The sequence below is a fragment of the Salvelinus namaycush genome, chromosome 4 (genome assembly GCF_016432855.1).
Source record: "Salvelinus namaycush isolate Seneca chromosome 4, SaNama_1.0, whole genome shotgun sequence".
Classification (NCBI taxonomy): Eukaryota; Metazoa; Chordata; class Actinopteri; order Salmoniformes; family Salmonidae; genus Salvelinus; species Salvelinus namaycush.
Window position 1 is genome coordinate 30,577,628 of NC_052310.1, and position 20,811 is coordinate 30,598,438.

Here is a 20,811-nt window from a genome sequence, read left to right on the forward strand (position 1 = left end):
TACCAAGGTGCATGGCGTATCTCGACAGATCCTGGTGGACAGGCTGGGCGACCGGGTAATCCATGGTTGTTGCAGTGGACCACCCACATTGCTTGCACCAGAGGATGAAAGTTATCTGGTGCAGTACTGTATCTACAACACCAGCCATGGGTTCCCCTTCACCAGACAGAGGCTGATGAAATACGCCGAAAAAATACGCAGGTATTTGGGGTTCTATGTGTTTATGTATGTAGAATGATGGACTGACTGTTCTCAATGTGTGTGATGTAAATGTGGATGTGTATGGTGATGCCAAAACAAACATTTTCATCCTGGATGGATACTTTTATATTCTATTGTAAGTTTTGGGCACCCAGGGGAAACAATCCCACCACTTGGGAAGAGGTGATGGGAAATATTTAGGAGGACTCACAAGAACCTGAGCATGAGGATGCTGGACACCCTGGACAGGGGGAGAGCTGAGTGTGCCACACGTCCGACGATGGACACCTTCTTCACTTCTTATGAAAGCGCTTGGAGGAGAGTGGGTTGAGGGAGAAACCCAGACAAATCTATAACTGAGATGAGTCTGGGTTTTGTAACAACGACCAGAGCAGGCACAAAGTGCTTTCTCCCTGGTGCGCAAAACACGTGTACCAGCAGGCTCCGGGGACCAAGGAGCACATCACAGCGCTGGCCTGCTTCAAAGCAGCTGGGGAGGACGTCCCCCCATTTATCATCTACCCCAAGTGTGGCCACTACACACTGGGAAGCCCCCCCCCCTGGGATGTATGGACGGTCAAACAGTGGTTACATTGACAGGGACTTGTTCAGGAAGTGGTTTCTGCACTTCATTAAGCATTCAGTGAAGGAGCGCCCTCTCCTTGTCATCTTTGATGGGCACAAGAGCCACATGGACACGGAGGTGCTCGCGGCGGCACTAAGGGAAGAGGTTATACTTCTTTGTCTTCCACCACACTGCACCCATGTCCTGCAGCCGTTGAACATGGCATACTTTGGCCCTTTACAGTCTGAGTCCACCAAGGTAGCTGGCGACCTTAGCAATTTTGACCACTCCTACATGGTAAAGAAATCAGAATTTGCCATAGTATTCCGCTACCCGTACCAGCACTGCAAGGACATGCGTTATGTGGTGGAATGGTTTTGACCCTTTTTACCTTTCAGCCATTGAAGGTTCCCATTTAATGCCGCCTCCGTCTCTACCAGGTCCCACCACTGCGCCTCCTGGAACCAGCAGCACTGTGCCGTCCATCAGCACCTCCTCCCCAGCGACCACAGGAGGACCCTCAGCCCCTGCTCCAGTCTGAGCTCCATCCCTAGCTCTAGAAGAGCTGATAGCGAAGGACCTGGGACATATCCTTAATGTCCTGAAGTATCGGCTAGACTGATACAGAAGACTCCCTATGGTCGCCACATGCCTCACCGGGGAGGAATACACGCGCCAGTGGCAGGAGAGGGGTTAGAAGGAGAGAAGGAGAGGGCTAGCATAAAGCATAGAGCTCTTAGCATAGCAAAGAGCGTCGGGCAGCCCTCAGAACATAGAGGGCACAGGAGAGGGCTGCCATGGATGAGACCATTGACGCCACCGCCTCTGCTGGACCCCCCACTGGAACCACTCCTGACAGCTGCATCACCACTGCTAATACCTCCCAGTGTGCAACACCTGTAGGAGCCGCCGGAGTCCACAGCTACAGAAGGCCACGTGCCTACTCTCCTGGCCACACCATCATCTGCCCCTCAACCCCACCATTACAAACACCAGCTCCTCCAAGCCATCGGCGGCGGTTTCGTCCACCACCACCACGATGCACACCACCCCCCCTGTCTGTCATCACCAACACGGTCTCCTCTGGACCAACTGCCTCCTCTGTCTCCCCTGGTCACACCACCATAGCAGCCTCGTCTGGTGTCCCTGCCCCCTGCAATTAGAATACAGCCTCCTCCACAGGTAAACACATGTTAAATTCCAGAAAAATGACTTATGTGTTTTATAAAACTGCAATGTTTAAACTTTTTTTCTCTCTTTACATATCTACAGTCCATAGCACCAGCCTCAAGGCATGTCCACCTCCTCCAAAACTTCTGCAGCTTCCTCCAGAGGTATTGATGTAAAAAAGTTTTAAATGGGTTTATGAAACATCCTCTGTCTAACATTGCTTTTTCTCTCAACTGCAGCACAGAAAAGGAAGAGAAAAGCTTCACCGGCCACCTCTGTTACACCACCCATGGAATTGTTTTTTTCTCTCTCAGTTGTATCAATGACTATTGTTGCTGTAGTACTTCTACATTTTGCAAAACCATGTTAATACATTTGATGTGTTCTTGGGTGTGCTGTGACTTCTGCCAGCACTGGTTTCACTGCAGGTGCGTGCAGTGCGATCCAGAGGTGGCGGTGGAGCTAGATTTTAATTGTGATTCTGTGACAATATGGGGATGGAGGTCGAGAGTTAATTGTTTGTTTTGTTTGTTTTCATATGAAATTACTTATTTGTAAACGAAAATACATGTCTAAAATATAATATATTTATTCAACCCATCCAACCCATCAGTATTTCTTCCTTTACTTTTTCCTTTACTATGTGCATCTCTGCAACACAAACTCCAATTAAAGTTTTATTTTATGTAAATTATTCATACTCATTTATATTTTAGTATTAAACTGTTATCTACTTTCTCAAAACATAAAATTAATCTGTAAAATAAATGATGATCAATTATTTGGTTACAACACTGAATATGTTGGTGAAGAACCATTTTTTATGAGTCCACAGGAGGGCGCACCGGGCTACGCAATGAAAAGTTGACAGGGAAGTAATTTTTTTTTACCAGAAGACTAGCCAACTAGTCAACTATCTAGTAAACACTTCGGATACGAGGTTGGTGTCTCATTTATTTATTTATTTATTTATTTATTTATTTTATTTTATCCCCTTTTCTCCCCAATTTTCGTGGTATCCAATCGCTAGTAATTACTATCTTGTCTCATCGCTACAACTCCCGTACGGGCTCGGGAGAGACGAAGGTCGAAAGCCATGCGTCCTCCGAAGCACAACCCAACCAAGCCGCACTGCTTCTTTAACACAGCGCGCCTCCAACCCGGAAGCCAGCCGCACCAATGTGTCGGAGGAAACACCGTGCACCTGGCCCCCTTGGTTAGCGCGCACTGCGCCCGGCCCGCCACAGGAGTCGCTGGAGCGCAATGAGACAAGGATATCCCTACCGGCCAAACCCTCCCTAACCCGGACGACGCTAGCCCAATTGTGCGTCGCCCCACGGACCTCCCGGTCGCGGCCGGCTGCGACAGAGCCTGGGCGCGAACCCAGAGACTCTGGTGGCGCAGTTAGCACTGCGATGCAGTGCCCTAGACCACTGCGCCACCCGGGAGGCACCGGTGTCTCATTTATTCAACAAAATTAACCGAATATATCTTGTTATTGAACAAAATAGTAAGGTGGCCAATAACTGGGGACCGTATGCCGATAATACAGAACATATTTTTTTACTTAGTGGCTTATCAAAAAGCTGATAGTAGTAGTATTTCCACTGAAATGTCAAAAATGGTAATTGCTAACCCGTTAGCTAACATTTTTACCACACCAATAATAACAAAACATTGATGGCTTGATCACAAGATAACACACTGTTGAAGGTAATATATTTCTTAAACGCTGTTGAATATGCCGATAATACGGGTTCCTACGCTAGCTAGGTTACAGCAGGACACATACTGCAACTAGTTTCAACCAATGAGAAAATATAGGATGCATATCGTACAGTAAATTAATATAAATTAAGAGTGGGATAGATAGAAAGTCATGCAAATAATTGGTATTTCTTGTATGCAAACCACATAGCCAGCCTTGCCCAACAGCCACCCCCTGTGCCCTGGTATGCCCTGGCTAAACTCTGAGTGTCCTCTAAGAGGGTCACCAGCCATGATGGTAGCACATTACATGGGTGCCCAATGCTACCCATGGCAGTGTCAGCTGGTTAATAATGTGTACTGGCTGGCACTGGTTGAGTCAGGTTGGCATGCAGGGTGGCACACTTCTTAGTGATAGAGATGCCCATCCCTTGATAATTTTCTGAGTCACTGGCTGACCTTAACCAGTCACTCTGCCCCTTTCACTTACAGAGACAAGGCAGTGACCAAACACACACACACACACACACTGAGACACACACACAAACACATACAGGCGCGCACACACACACACCCACAGAATGGACAGAAAGCCTAAATCCCAGCCACACCATGAAAACAAACACAGTGGCCTCTGCTTCTATAACCCCACCCTACCCCACCCCCTCTCACTGTTACAGCTAGGCGATGCTCTTTTGTGTTGCAGAGTTGAAGAGCAGAGCATTAAAAATGCATTAATTAGATAGTGTGTCTAGTCCCTTTGGCAGAGGGAAATCATGAGTTATGGCGCTGTACTAAGCCCTTATGGAGATGGAGCCTGTAGGGTTGATCAAATCATTATAATTTTCATAGATAATGGATAGTGAAGGATAATGATGCAGTGCTCAGAGTTTAAGGTGGGAGGATGATGCAATTTGGTGTGTGTGTGTGTGTTTGTCGTGTGCTTGCGTGCACACACGTGCAGGTGTGTATGCCTGTGTGCTTGTGTAAGACACCTACTTCTCATCTCCTCGACTGTCGTCAGAGGGTGTGACTTAGTCCTTCGGGACTCGTCTCATTAGTACAGTAATTAAGATAAAAGGTTTTAACTGCAGAGTTGATTTATGCTAATGAACTGGGGACCTGGGATCAGGATATCCTCCCTCTCTCTCACCATCGGAGGGCTAAGCTGGGATGTGATGCTTACATTAGATGGTGACACCTTGTGAGCTCTGGATCTGTTATTGTTGATTGGTTGGTTGTGTGTGTGTGTGCGAGCGAGCGTGCATGAGTGGGGCTAAGAAAGAGTTTGTATTAATAGTGACTACCCAGTGCCCACCCCCTGACCCCATCATGACCCCATGACCCTTTGACTAGACCTTAGATCTGAGGCTCACTCATGTTCCTGCTGTTGATTTGTCTTTAGCCAGAAATTACAGTATGTCCCAATAATCTTTATTTTCTCCTGAAGGTTGCAATTGTTGGCTTCCCTTCATGATTTTGAAAGTCAATTACTGGTATATGGAAACTCCCTGTAGCCCATGCCTACACAAGTCCAATGTTTTTACATTTGTGGGGAATTGAGAATGAGTGCACACTTCAGGAGAAAGGAGATATTATTGGGACGTTGCACCATACACTGTAAAAATGAGGTAGTTCTGCTAACTACATTTTTTTTGTGGAAACCCATTGCCTAGAATCATTTGAGTAACCCAACTCAAATTATGTCAGTGTTCAATACTTAAAGTAAAAAAGTGACATCGTTATTTTTTAAAGTTCTAAACTGTTGTTTTTTTAATTACATTTTTGGCACTAAATTGCAATATGTATTCTGAACTATAACTATTGAAGTTATTTGAAGTTATATGATAGAATATGCACACTGTGAAGGTGATCGTGATGCATTTAGGAGGAATGTTTACACTTCCTCCAGGCTGCAGGAGTGCTCCTGGGTAGATGTGGCATTTTGTATAAATTTGAGGATGATTCTTCTAGCCCACAAATGTCGACGTGGTTATGCAGCTCTAAAGAAAATAAGCAAAGTCTTAGGGATTCCTTCCTTGTGTCTCAGCTCATATCAGAGACATGAGAGGAGAGTGACAGGTAAATAAAAAGGGAGAGTAGCCCATTATTGTCAGGTGACTTGCTGTGTATAAATAATATTTATTTCCTTGCTCCAGCAAATGTATTCAAAGTGAATAAACAGAGTGAGAGGAAAACATAACTATACAATGACTGTCACATAGGCCTACAGTGTCATAGGGCTGTAGCCTACTGTGATTACTGCGAAATTAGTAAATACATGCTGATATGCTAATATTTACATAGGGTAACATGCTGATGTTTAGTCCTGCAGTTTTGAATGTAATGTCGACAGACATCATAATAAGTACCCCCCCCCCCCCCCCCCCCCCACACACACACTTTAGTTGCAGAGATTCAGAGAGGGCTACAGTCAATGGAGAGTGCTGTAAAGCTAATTAGAATAGCATACACAGATATAGACCCAGACATAGCAGAGTTGCTGAAGGAGGATGAGGATGCCATCATAGACATTCATGTATCCTTTGATGGCACTTGGCACAAGAGAGGATTCACTTATAACTACGGGATAGGTGTGTGCATAGACATTGCAACACGTCTCGTGACAGACTATGAGTTGTTGTCTTCATACTGCCATGCATGTGTGATGAAAAGGAAAAGTGGAATTACTGAGGAGTAGTTCAGAGAATGGAAGGATTCACATGCAGATGACTGTGCTCAAAACTTCTCAGGTTCGAGCAAAGCAATGGAGCAGGACGCAGCTAAACGCATGTAGGCCAGATCAGTCAGTCGCCACCACCTTCGTTACACCGAGATGCTCTCAGATGGTGACAGTACTGCATACAAGCAGTTGTCAAATTAGATCCCTACCCAGGCCTTGAGATATGGAAACTAGAATGCATCAATCATGCCCACAAGAACAGCGCTTCGTAAACTTAGTTCAGAGAAACCACTTGGGGTGAGAGGTGTGGGGAAACTCACTGCACAAAAATGTAAGAGTCTGCAAAACTACAGGGGTGCAATTCTTGATAACCAGGATGATGTAGAGGGCATGAAGAATGCTATCTGGGCTGGTCTTGTTCATTCCATATCAACAGACGGAATCCCTAATCACGGTAGATCTTGGTGCTAGTAGCAGTGAGCCCTAGAAAATGGTGAAGATCCACCCAGTCACAAAAACCAAGGACCCCATACCTTTTTTAATAGAGAGGTTGAACAGAAAATGGTACCTCTATGCCATAGGATGTCAAATGATAACCTCCTCAAATGAATGCAGCACGTAGGAACCCAGAATGCAAATTAATGTCTGAACTCATTGTGTAATATGTGATATGGTCGCGGTGCCCCAAAACTGTCTTCATGGGCAAAAGCCGCATTGACGGAGCAGCCAAAATGGCAGTAGCCACTTTCAATGAGGGAGCCACTGCTATATCATATGTGATGGACAAATTGTGGCTTGACAGCACTTTGGTGACGCTGAAAGCAATCAGAGAGGAGGACGCGAGGCGTGTTGTGAGAGCTGATGCTGCTTCAATGGAGTGTGCCAAGCGTAGGCGCAGGTCCCATGTCAAAGTCAAGAAAGTAAAGCGGCACCAGCAACAACTCAAAGGTCCTTACAAAATGGGGCAAGCATAGCTGATTAATGTTCTGCACATTTCACCAGCCATTCAATAGCTTTGTATGTGACAAATTGAGCAAAGTGATATGAGAATTTGTCCAAAACTGAAGATTTGCCCAACAGACTGGTATTCAAAGCATATGCTCTATTGCTTGAAACAAATGTTTTCAATGTGCTAATGCATTTGTAAAAGGTATTTTTTATGTTTATTTGTCAGTTTAGAAGTGATATATGAATAAGAGATTAATTCATGTGACATAAATGGTCATATTTATGGAAAGTACATTTTAATTGCATTAGTTTATCTTTATTGGTCATTTTCTCAAAATTACATGTTTCCTGTGCTCCAATTAATTTGTCTGTCTTCAAAGCACTTACATTTACATTATTCCACACACAGTTTCTAGGTCTTATAGTCAGACTTATACAGAGGCTTTTTTATATATCTTGCGTCATTTTTTATTTTAAGTGTCATTTTATCTGTAAATATATGCAAAATATGCATCCTTCATTAATCTGAATTGTTTTTTAAATAATTCCAGCCAGGGCTGTAGTAGAGCGGTTCTAGAGATTCAAGTTCCTTGGTGTCCACATCACCAACAAACTATCGTAGTCCAAACACACCAAGAAAGTTATGATGAGGGCACGACAACTCCTTTTCCCCCTCAAGAGACTGAAAAGATTTGGCATGCGTCCCCAGTTCCTCAAAAAGTTCTACAGAAGCACCGTCGAGAGCATCCTGACCAGTTGCATCACCGTCTGGTATGGCAACTGTTCGGCATCTGACCGTAAGGCGCTAATGAGGATAGTGCGTACCGCCCAGTACATCACTGGGGCCAAGCTTCCTGCCATCCAGGACCTCTATACTAGGCAAGTCAGAGGAAGGCACAAAAAAGTTTCAAAGACTCCAGTCACCCAAGTCATAGACTGTTCTCTCTGCTACCGCACGGCAAGCGGTACCGGAGTGCCAAGTCTAGGTCCAAGAGGCTCCTTAACAGCTTCTTCCCCCAAGCCATTAGATTGGTGAACAATTAATCACCCAGACTATTTACACCCCCGCCCTTTGTTTTTACACTGATGCTACTTGCTGTTTATTGTCAATGCATTGTCACTTTCCCATTTACCTATATGTACAAATTATCTTGACTAACCTGTACCTCCGCAAATTGACTTATAAATATAAAATATAAATACTTGATTTGTATAATTTCATCCCAACTCCGTCAACTACACCTAACAAAAATGTCATTCTTGTTAGTGTGTTTCATGTAGAACTTCATTCATTTTTTTTTTACTCTCTATGTTGAATCACATATCATTCAAAAGCTTGTTTTCCAGAGCATATCGTGAGATGGTCCATACAATATAGACGTAGTGCTTCGTGCTGAAAGATTAGTAATTTCCTGATATCCGATTGGTTACTGGCATTTAAAGGTCCTTTCCGGCAACCTGATTGGTAAAAATGCCTCACGTGCCGCGCAGCACTTCCTTGTTTGAAATCTCCCACAAAGAATTCCCGTAAAGAGAGACAAAATGAGCAAATCTCGAAGAATATATCTACAGAATGTGAATAAATATAGGCGATCTCTTTTAGCTAATGCAAGAAAAGCAGTCAATAAAATAACAAATGAACCTGATCAGCCGATCGAGGCAGTGGCAGTACAGGTAGAGGAGGAAAAGGAGGTAGCCGCCAGAAGCGCGTTGAGATGCAAATTAGTTGAGATGAAGATGACAGCTATCAGCAGTCAACCAGACAGCAGCCAGCCAACAGTGGCTTTTATTCTACATGTCACAAATAAAACGTGTTTTTTATTTGATTTGCCCTAAGTGTCTAAACACTGGACGGAAAATCACCATAGACCCCACCAACCAGGGATTCTGTAATTCTGTCATGATAGAATATGCACACTGTGAAGGTGATCGTGATGCATTTAGGTGGAATGTTTACATAAATTTGAGGATGATTCTTCTAGCCCACAAATGTGGACGTGGTTATGCAGCTCTAAAGAAAATAAGCAAAGTCTTAGGGATTCCTTCCTTGTGTCTCAGCTCATATCAGAGACATGAGGAGAGTGACAGGTAAATAAAAAGGGAGAGTAGCCAATTATTGTCAGGTGACTTGCTGTGTATAATTAATATTTATTTCCTTGCTCCAGCAAATTTATTCAAAGTGAATAAACAGAGTGAGAGGAAAACATAACTATACAATGACTGTCACATAGGCCTGCAGTGTCATAGGGCTGTAGCCTACTGTGATTATTATTAGTACCCCCGCTAATTGACTTGGTACCGGTATCCCTTGTATATAGCCTTGCTATTGTTATTTTATGTTGTTATTTTTTACTTTAGTTTATTTAGTAAATATTTTCTTAATTAACTCTATTTCTTGAACTGCATTGTTGGTTAAGGGCTTGTAAATAAGCATTTCACGGTAAGATCTACACCTGTTGCATTCGGCGCATGTGACAAATACAATTTGATTTGAAATAGCGAATGGAGTATGTTATTCCAGTGGTTCTTTTTCACAAATCCTAACTTTACATTATATTGGCTTGCGAAAGTACTCACCCCCTTGGCATTTTTCCAATTGTGTTGCCTTACAACCTGGAATTAAACCTGGTTGTATCATTTGATAGGCATGGTAGGCATGACAACATGCCTACCACTTTGAAGATGCAAAATATTTTTTCTTGTGAAACAAACAACACATAAGGAAAAAAACTGAACTTGAGCATACATAACTATTCACGCCCCCAAAGTCAGTACTTTGTAAGAACACCTTTTGCAGGAATTACAGCTGCAAGTCTTTTGGGGTTTGTCTCTATAAGCTTGGCACATCTAGCCACTGGGATTTTTGCCCATTCTTCAAGGCAACACTGCTCTAGCTCCTTCAAGTTGGATGGGTTCCGCTGGTGTACAGCAATCTTTAAGTCATACCACATATTCTCAATTGGATTGATGTCTGGGCTTTGACTAGGCCATTCCAAGACATTTAAATGTTTCCCCTTAAACCACTCGAGTGTTGCTTTAGCAGTATGCTTAAGGTCATTGTCCTGCTGGAAGGTGAAGCTCCGTCCCAGTCTCAAATCTCTGGAAGACTGAAACAGGTTTCCCTCAAGAATTTCCCTGTATTTAGCTCCAACCATCATTCCTTAAATTCTGACCAGTTTCCCAGTCCCTGCCGATGAAAAACATCCTCCCAGCATGATACTGCCACTACCGTGCTCCACTGTGGGGATGCTATTCTCGGGGTGATGAGAGGTGTTGGGTTTGCACCAGACATAGCATTTTTTTTTATGGCCAAAAAGCCCAATTTTAGTCTCATCTGACCAGAGTACCTTCTTCCATATGTTTGAGGAGTCTCCCACATGCCTTTAGGCGAACACCAAATGTGTTTGCTTATTTCTGTAAAGCCCAGCTCTGTAGAGTTTACGGCTTAAAGTGGACAGATATATGTGACACTTATCTTTGATCTCTTTGTTGCCTCTTTGATTAATGCCCTCCTTGCCTGGTCCATGAGCTTTGGTGGGTGGCCCTCTCTTGGCAGGTTTGTTGTGGTGCCATATTCTTTCAATTTTTTTATAATGGATTTAACGGTGCTCCATGGGATGTTCAAAGTTTCTGCTATTTTTTTATAACCCAACCCTGATCTGTACTTCTCCACAACTGTGTCCCTGACCTGTTTGGAGAGCTCCTTGGTCTTCATGGTGCCGCTTGCTTGGTGGTGCCCTTTGCTTAGTGGTGTTGCAGACTCTGGGGCCTTTCAGAACAGGTGTATATATACTGAGATCATGTGACAGATCATGTGACACTTAGATTGCACACAGGTGGACTTTATTTAACTAATTATGAGACTTCTGAAGGTAATTGGTTGCACCATATTTTCATAGCATTTTCATAGCAAAGGGGTGAATACATATGCACGTACCACTTTCCTGTTTTTAATTTTTTTGAAAATTTTTAAACAATTATTTTTTATTTTTTCACATATGTCCATTACATGAAATCCAAATAAAAGTCAATTTAAGTTACAGGTTGTAATGCAAGAAAATAAGAAAAACACCAATGGGGATGAATACTTTTGCAAGGCACTGTATCTGGTAAATACTCTGCATTAACGTTGGTGTGAATGGCTTTAATCATTATTGAACGTCAATTTGCTTGACAGTTTTCATGTCCGATCATCATGATCAATTACACCTCATAGCACTACAAACTTCTTAATACTATTTTAGAAATATCCTTTTCTTTCTCTTAACATACATACGCCATTGTGTAAAAGGATCCTAAAGTCCACATTTTTTGAATTACCCACAATCCTCGAAAAACAATGTACTGTTAAGTATTCATAACTTGCAAAACCGTAATAATTCTATATCAGCACAACACAGATAAATCAAGTGTTTTTTATTTGTCTATTTACTACTTTATTATTTTAAGTAAAGACATTAAACATAATAGAATCAAGAAAGAAAGAAAAACTTATTTAATAAACGTTAGATTGACTTTAAAAAAGTATAACTTGTAAAAACTATAACTTTAGATTAGCAGAACACAGATAAATAATTATATTTACTCAATAACCTCATATTTGTTCACAATACTAAAAAATATTAAGTGATAACAACATCTGATTGACATCAGAGTGAGTACCACTTATATGATTTTAGTTCTACAGGCAGGTGGAGATGTTTGAGTAACCATTACTCAATTGCTTTAATAATGAGTTAGACAATTACTTTTTTTACCCCTTTTTCTCCTAAATTTTGTGGTATCCAATTGGAAGTTACAGTCTTGTCTCATCGCTGCAACTCCCATACGGACTCGGGAGAGGCGAAGGTCGAGAGCCGTGCGTCCTCCGAAACACAACTCAACCGCACTGCTTCTTGTGTCGGAGGAAACACCGTACACCTGGCGAACGTGTCAGCGTGCACTGCACCCGGCCCTCCACAGGAGTCGCTAGTGCATGATGGGACAAGGACATCCCTGCTGGCCAAACCCTCCCCGAACCGGACGACGCTGGGCCAATTGTGCGCCGCCCCATGGGTCTCCCGGTCACGGCCGGCTGCGAAAGAGCCTGAACTCAAACCCAGAATCTCTAGTGGCACAGCTAGTACTGCAGTGCAGTGCCTTTGATCACCGCGCCACTCGGGAGGCCCGTAGGCAATTGCTTTTTACAGTGTATGAATACGTAATGGCAGAGATTAGGGTTGGAAAGTGAAGAACACATTTTGTCACACTTCTGTTTTTTGTTTAACTTTATAATATACAAAATCCAACGGTATGTAGCTAGATAGTTGAGTCATCCAGTTTGTTATTAAGGGGGAATATGAGGCTTTCCAATTGATGAATATTTAAACTATTTTTTTCAGCAATTACACCTAGAATAAAACACTACAAAACTGATATTGATCAAAAATATTTACTTTTCCAAACATACATAATTGTGGAGCTGGATGAATATAAATTCCTAGACACTTTTGGAGCATTCAAGTTCTTATTATGATGGATCACATTGAGATGAAAAAACTTGTGTGACATAAAACATTACTTTTCTGTCCTTGCATTTATGGATATGTAAGTAATAGTTATATCATATATTGAGCATTAATCAATTAAATTAGACATTGAACTTGAACCCTGTAAGAATCCTGGATCTACCTTTTGGACAGTGTTTTGTATAGAGATCTCAGAAATGCAGTGTAACTACGTAACATTTTGTGTCTCCTTATGTTACGGGGTAAAATCAGTTTTCATGTGCACATAAATCCAAAATAATGTATGCATTGCCAAATTGAATGCTTCTAACCAAAAGAGTCACCATAACTTGATATTTTAAACCTAAATCGATCTGCTACCAATGACTGGAACGAACTGCAAAAATCACTGAAGCTGGAGACTCATATCTCCCTCACTAACTTTAAGCACCAGCTGTCAGAGCAGCTCACAGATCACTGCACCTGTACATAGCCCATGTGTAAATAGCCCATCTGTCACAATCGTCGTAATGATGAGACCAAGGCTACAGGTACATTCTCTTTTACTGAATGAAACACTTAACAAAAACAACAAAACCAACGAACGAAACGTGAAGCTATACGACTAGTGCAGACAGGCACTACATAGACAAGATCCCACAACACAAACGAGGAAAATGGCTACCTAAATATGCTCCCTATTCAGAGACAACGATAAACAGCTGTCTCTGATTGGGAACCATATCAGGCCAACATAGACATACAACACCCCTAGACATACAAAACCCTAGACATACAAAACCCCTAGACATACAAAACTAGCATACCCACCCTAGTCACACCCTGGCCTAACCAAAATATATAGAAAAACAGAGATATCTAAGGTTAGGGCGTGACAGTACCCCCCCCCCTAAAGGTGCGGACTCCCGGCCGCAATCATGAACCTATAGGGGAGGGTCCGGGTGGGCATCTACCCTTGGTGGCGGCTCTGGTTCTGGACGCAGCTCTGGAAGCTCCGGACCGTGGGTCGTCTCTGGAGGCCCCTGTCCGTGGATCATCGCCGGAAGCTCCGGACCGTGGGTCGTTTCTGGAGGCCCCGGACCGTGGATCGTCGCCGGAAGCTCCGGGCCGTGGGTCGTCTCTGGAGGCCCCGGACCGTGGATTGTTGCCGGAAGCTCCGGACCGTGGGTCGTCTCTGGAGGCTCCGGACCGTGGATCGTCACAAGAGGGTCTGGACTGAGAACCCCTGCTGAAGGCTCTGGACCGCTGACCGTCGCTGGAGGCTCTGGACCGCCGACCGTCGCTGGAGGCTCTGAGCCGCCGACCGTCGCTGGAGGCTCTGGACCGCCGTTGAAGGCTCTGGACCGCCGACCGTCGCTGGAGGCTTCGTTGCTGGAGGCACCGGACCGTGGATCATCGCTGGAGGCTCTGAACTGGAAACCTCCACCGGAGGCTCCGGACTGCGGATCGTCACCAGAGGCTCCGGACTGCGGCTCGTCGCCGGAGGCTCCGGACCTTGGACCGTCGCCGGAAGCTCCGGACCGGGAACCGTCGCCGGAAGCTCTGGACCGGGAACTGTCACCGGAAGCTATGGACCGGGAACTGTCACCGGAAGCTATGGACCGGGAACTGTCGCTGGAAGCTCTGGACCGGGAACTGTCGCCGGAAGCTCTGGACCGGGAACTGTCGTCAGAAGCTCTGGACTGGGAACTGTCGCCGGAAGCTCTGGACTGCGGAGGTGCACTGGAGGCCTGATGTGTGGTGCCGGCACTGGTGGTACCGGGCTGAGGACACGCACCTCAGGGCGAGTGCGGGGAAGAGGCATAGGCCGTACTGGACTGTGGAAGCACACTGGAGACCTGATGCGTGGGACCGGTACAGGTGACACCGGGCTGATGACACGCACCTCAGCACGCCCGCTCTGCAGCACTCTCAATGCCAGCACCTCTCTCCGGAATCTTGCGTCGAACTCCTCACTCGACTCCCTGACTGGCTCCATGTGCCCCCCTTTCTTGGGGTTGCCTCTCATGCTTGCTCCGTTGAGCTATCTACTCGTATCGTCGCCGTTCCGCTTTCGCTGCCTTTATCTCCTCCTTAGGACGGCGATACTCCCTGGCCTGCGTCCAGGGTCCTTTCCCATCCAGGATCTCCTCCCAAGTCCACTCCTTCTGTACACGCTGCTTGGTCCATTGTTGGTGGGATCTTCTGTCACGATCGTCGTAATGATGAGACCAAGGCGCAGCGTGGTATTCGTACATTATTTTTTACTGAATGAAACACTTAACAAAAACAACAAAACCAACGAATGAAACGTGAAGCTATACGACTAGTGCAGACAGGCAACTATACATAGACAATATCCCACAACACAAACGAGGAAATGGCTACCTAAATATGCTCCCCAATCAGAGACAACGATAAACAGCTGTCTCTGATTGGGAACCATATCAGGCCAACATAGACATACAACACCCCTAGACATACAAAACCCTAGACATACAAAAACCAAATACATACAAAACTAGCATACCCACCCTAGTCACATCCTGACCTAACGTAAATATATAGAAAAACAGAGATATCTAAGGTCAGGGTGTGACAACATCCAACTACCTCATCCCCATACTGTAATTTATTTTATTTATTTTGCTCCTTTGCACCCCAGTATCTCTACTTGCAGATTCATCTTCTGCAAATCTATCACTCCAGTGTTTAATTGCTATATTGTAATTATTTCGCCACTATGGCCTATTTATTGCCTTACCTCCCTTATCTTACCTCATTTGCACACAGTGTATATAGACTTTTTCTATTGTATTATTGCCTGTATGTTTGTGTATTCCATGTGTAACTCTGTGTTGTTGTTTGTGACGCACTGCTTTGCTTTATCTTGGCCAGGTCGCAGTTGTAAATGACAACTTATTCTCAACTAACCTACCTGGTTAAATAAAGGTGAAATAAATTAAATAAATAACAATAAACTGTTAACAATAAACTGGTTCTTCAATAATTTTGCATAATACTTGTTCAATGGACATTTGGTGTCCAGCTGATTAGTTACGCCATGATATTTTCAGATCCAGGAAGTCTGACAGTCAAGTGACGAACAGCTGTTGTGATAGCGCATGCGATACAACAACAACACAAGTGCTGGAAAAAGGTGTTTGCGAGGAATGTCCAGAATATTTTGGTATCTCATTCGTTACGCCGGTGAAGACAGTTGTGCCTGAATCCACGTTGAATCTAATTTCCCTAGCGAATTGACGTTGATCATCTGTTGTTGTCTGCTTGATTTACAGTAAGGTCTCATTAGATTTAACAGAGAAAGCATCAATGTAATGAGTTCATGTTTTCATATGTTTTTGTGTGTCAGATTGGACACCGAGTCTACTGTGCACAATTGTGTAGGATAGACAATTGGCGCAACACCCAATGCTATTCCTATTATTTATTCTGGATATAATGACAACAAATTACATAGCCTGGTGTGCTTATTCACAATATAATCTGGTAATGAAATACATTTTGTTTTCCATGTTAGACCTTCAATTTTAAACAATACAGGGGACTTGAAGTAGCCTACTATTTGAATTTGGAGGTCAGACAATCAAGTACTGAAATAGGACTACCTTGAAAATTAGACATTTCCTCAATTTGGTGCGTAAAAAGTTATTGTAATTATTGTAGCCAAATTATACATTTTCCTGCTTCCTTATAATTATCTGTGATATAATTGTTTTGCCGTTTTTGTGAGATGTGGCCACTTTCGCTTGTTTCCCGCTGCTTCAATTGAAGGGTGTTACATGCTGACCAGACCGGACACGTCGCGTGCGCGAGCGTCGCAAAATAATTTTAGAAATCCATGTTATTCAATTATTGCACCCACACTTCTAGCTCGCGCCAACGAGCGTCTGCGACGCCAAGGGCTAAAATAGAAGTCATTCCTATTTCTGACGTAGATCGCGCTGAAAGTCATTCCTCTCCCATCTCCTCGTTGGTTTATAGAAGCAGGTACCCACGTGCCATCTCCTCATTGGTTATACCCACGTGGGTGTTTAAAAGGCGAACTTTGTTGCCGGTTGTCGTGGTAATACAATGAAAGTTTAAATGCGATCACCATATAAGCCTGGAAGGAGGAGAGATGACTAGAAACGATTTGGTTGGCCGTTTTATGTGTGGATTAATTGTCGGAGTAGAGGTCCTTGTGCATTTCAGGTAATATAACAACTCAATGTTTATATCCCAGGAAAAATGAGCTAGCAACAGCAAGCTAGCTAAATAGGACAAATTAAAGTTAGCTAGCAAGTGCAAGCTAACTAGCTAAATTGCCATACATGTTTAATGATTTTCGACCTGTCCCCAAATTAATGTCATTGGTTCAGAGTTTGTTTTGATATTTTAACCTGCGTGTCGTGATCGAGTTTGGTGTGGGGGGGCAAACTACATTTATGCACGATAGTGCACTATGGCGCACGCACGCAGCCGGTTTGGGTTCCGTGTTACGCTACCTTGTTGCGTACAACCATGTGCAGTTATTATGAGGACTACAACATCTAAAGATGGCTTCAACTTGGCTTCCATACAAATCATTCCATTAAAAATTTACCTGGTTTTTGGTCACTTTCTCATTATAAAAACAGCCATGGTGAGATTAATGCTACCGCTATTAACGGCTTTATTATGTGTGCCTGCGTCGGCTACATAGGCGACAGAAAAATCGACATGCATGCATCCAATCTATTTAGTCAGGCAATGTCCATATTATTCTCACAAATTTAGAATGTAATAACACTTTTCATATCAATGCATTGGCAAGGCCCCAAAACATATTTATTCTTGAAATGGTAATGGCCTACTTTTTTTTTTTTACACTTTTCACATGCTTTTTGGGGGAGGGAGGGTTCTATATTGTGCCCTATATGCATAATTATATAAATGATACAATTATATAACAATGAGGTCCTTAAAAATTACAATTAAGTGCTTGAAAAGTCCCTGAAAATCCTTAAATTTGACTTGCCAATGTCTGCATGAACTCTGCTTAAAGGATGTATAGTCCTAGGCCTCTGTTGTTATTTAGGTGAAGTTATGGGCCAATTTGCATATATTACATTTTATATTATTTTTCATTTTTTGTTTCTAACCATTTTAAAATATTGATCCCAATGTCACACATTGGCCCCATTATTTATGGAAACACACACACACACACAGTCTCACACATAGCTGTGATCAAACAGGCTTGGTTTGATGACTGCTGGGACTGCCAGTCTGGCCAGTCTGAAAGCCCAGATGAGGCCCATTCAGGCAGCCCCACACACTCAGCTGTCTCTACTCTACCTACGGCCCCAGAAGTTATCTCAAATGTGGTCAAATGTTAAGTTGAGCTATATTGAGAGCAACAAGCGGAAACTCAAAAGAGTTTATCAATGCTTTACCTTGTACTGAACCTGTATCTCTGTATCCTCCAATCTATCTGATTACAGATCCGGCATCTTCATTTGATCATGCTTTTGTTCCTCAGCAGGAAAATGTAAATAGAATGCAAATTGCCTTGTGATTTACATTAACCCCCTTTTTTTTCTCCATGAGGGGGCAGTCGAGTCACTCATTCAGACCGGGGACTGCTACAGTTGGTTCTCAAACTTATTCCCTGTGACCCCCAAAGTGGAGTGGTTCAAACCTTGCGACCCCCATGCACGCACATTATCCCTTTGGAGGGCACAGTGCTCGTTGCCAACTGGCTGGATACCATTTTCTTCCTCACAAATATCGTAATAATTTTTCCCCAGAACATCTTCATCCCATAATATTGAAAGCAGTGTGATGTCACAGCTATCTTTATAAATATAGCCAGTAGCCACCTAAATCAGTCCTATCTGAAATACGAAAATTATCAATGAAACGTCTATAGCCTATTATTGTTCTGACATCAATGCATTCGTAGTAGATTGCTAAACTGTATTTTATATAGATAGTACAAATGTAGGCCTACTTTGTTTTTGCCAGGCAAAACTAGAGAAAATGAAATAAGTGCTTCTGGTCACTAAGCTCGATATGCGCGCCTGCCTTTGAGAATAGTCTGATGGGTGATGGGTAAAACCTAGGCTACATTTTCTAATCTATATACTGTATCCTATTATAGGCAATTCATAAGTTATCCTGCTCCAATCTAACTATTTCGGAATGTTGTGTTATGGTTTGCGCCCGTGTAGCCTAGGCTACAGCCTACAGTTCAACATACATGTATACATGTTCTGTACATGTTCTCTGCAGACAAACAAAGGCACTACTGCAATGGGGGGGGGGGGGGGGGGTCACACATAACCTAGGCTACTGCGCAATTAGACTCACCTTTTGTAAATTAATGAAAGGTGTGAAACACTACTTGAGTCTCTCTCCTCTGAGCCACGCACAATTTACATTCCAGTGTGATTATGAACAGTAGCCTAAACACTGTTATCTCCATCTCCCTATGATTCCTCAATTGTTGACCATGATACACCAGTCTTAAAAATATTGATTAGCCTACTGGTAATTCAGAGCATACTGGCAGGAACCCAATCCCAATTCACACTCCCAATCCATAGAAAACACAGCATCACAAATACATTTTTGCAGGTCCTTAGGAATATTATAATTTATAATATTATAATTTATTTTCAAAAGAATATAATAGCATATTTTGATCATATTTAATATTACAACTTTAATTATGCAATGTTACTGGACTGTGCAGTCTATAGGCTACATGGTTCCACCATGCAAATTAAATAATTAGGCCTAGTTCTTATTTTGTTCATTAAACAAACAAGACACTTATATTCCCCTGCCCTGACCACAGTCAACACACAATACTGTTTGTGTTTGCCTGGCCGAGTGGATGAGCTGATTTCTCCCCCCAGTAGGCTACTTGCAATTCGCGCTAACCCTTTAATCATGCAACAATGATAAAGTCATTATCATTTAAGAATCTGTCAATTTTCCGCACCCTTATGTTAATGTTATACAATTTACAAACATTTGTGGGTGTGCGTCATGCTTTTTATTTAGCTTTTCACTAGACTGGTAACATTATAATTAAATTAACTTCTTAGTGATCCCTTTGCGCGCCAATCCCGTTAACGGGATTGATTTGACAACACCCAGTGAAATAGCAGCATGCCAAATTCAAAAACAGAAATACTCATAATAATAATTCATAAATCATACAAGTGTTATACATCGGTTTAAAGATGAATTTCTTGTTAATCCAGCCACAGTGTCAGATTTCAAAAAGGCTTTACGGCGAAAGCAAACCATGCGATTATCTGAGGACAGCGCCCAGCATACCAACACATGAAAATCAGATTTCAACCCACCAGGCGCGACACAAAAGTCAGAAATCTTTGAAGATCTTCTTCTGTTGGCACTCCAAAATGTCCATTAAACATCACAAATGGTCTTTTTGTTTGATAAACTCTGTCGTTATATCTCCAAAATTTCCATTTATTTGGCGTGTTTGACTCAGAAAATACACCGGTTCCAACTCGCGCAAAATGGCTACAAAATATCTAATATAGTTACCTGTAAACTTGATCCAAACATTTCAAACAACTTTCCTAATCCAACTTTAGGTATTTTTAAATGTAAATAATCGATCAAATTTAAGTTGGAATAAACTGTATTCAATACCGGACGAAAACAAAGTGGAGCGAGCTTTCAGGTCGTGCGCCCCAACCACAACAGTACACTAGACTCGACCCTCGTTCTGAACAGCCCTACTTCTTCATTACTCAAAGGAAAAACATCAATCAATTTCTAAAGACTGTTGACATCTAGTGGAAGCGATAGCAACTGCAAGCAAGTGCCTTAGAAATCTAGATCCACATAGAAAACACAACAACAACAACAAAAAATCCTGGATGGTTTGTCTTCGGGGATTCACCTGCCAAATAAGTTCTGTTATACTCACAGACATAATTTTAACAGTTGTATAAACGTTAGAGTGTTTTCTATCCAAGTCTACTAACAATATGCATATCTTATCTTCTGGGGATGAGTAGCTGGCA

The 20,811-nt window shown here is 42.9% G+C and overlaps 1 protein-coding gene and 1 long non-coding RNA gene across 2 annotated transcripts in view; both read left to right on the plus strand.

Moving 5' to 3' along the window:
- LOC120046433 (cadherin-23-like) overlaps positions 1–20,811 on the plus strand; it is a 569,127-nt gene that overhangs the window by 223,028 nt on the left and 325,288 nt on the right. The window lies entirely within an intron of this gene.
- On the plus strand, positions 1,333–2,539 carry LOC120046434. Its single transcript, XR_005476805.1, has 3 exons — positions 1,333–1,948; positions 2,039–2,100; positions 2,176–2,539. It is a non-coding gene; the product is annotated as an uncharacterized LOC120046434 (long non-coding RNA).